The sequence below is a fragment of the Glossina fuscipes genome, unplaced genomic scaffold (genome assembly GCF_014805625.2).
Source record: "Glossina fuscipes isolate IAEA_lab_2018 unplaced genomic scaffold, Yale_Gfus_2 167, whole genome shotgun sequence".
NCBI lineage: Eukaryota > Metazoa > Arthropoda > Insecta > Diptera > Glossinidae > Glossina > Glossina fuscipes.
The window spans coordinates 24,662-25,000 of record NW_023998510.1 but is presented as its reverse complement, the minus strand read 5'-3'; positions in this window follow the sequence as shown (position 1 = coordinate 25,000).

Below are 339 nucleotides of genomic sequence, written 5' to 3'. Positions count from 1 at the left end.
ACTCGCCTGTCCTCATGCCAACATGCTCTATGTGTTTACATCAGTTTGGGGTAATATGCTTATGGGTATGCTTAGCTTAGGTTGGCTGCCGTCGCAACCTCAGTTGCGACTTGCATGATCCTACTTATACACAACTTAACCAACTTACATCTAACTTATTGCTGTCTGCGTTCAAATGTCTACTCACAAGCACTCAGGTACCAAATCGCGTGATTCGATCACCGTTAGGTATGTGGGTGCTAGTGCACTGTGTTTGCATGTGTTTTGTGTGTTTTTACATGTGTGATCGTGTCTTTGTACAATGTGTGTATGCAGTTTATGCATTATCGTATGTTTTTA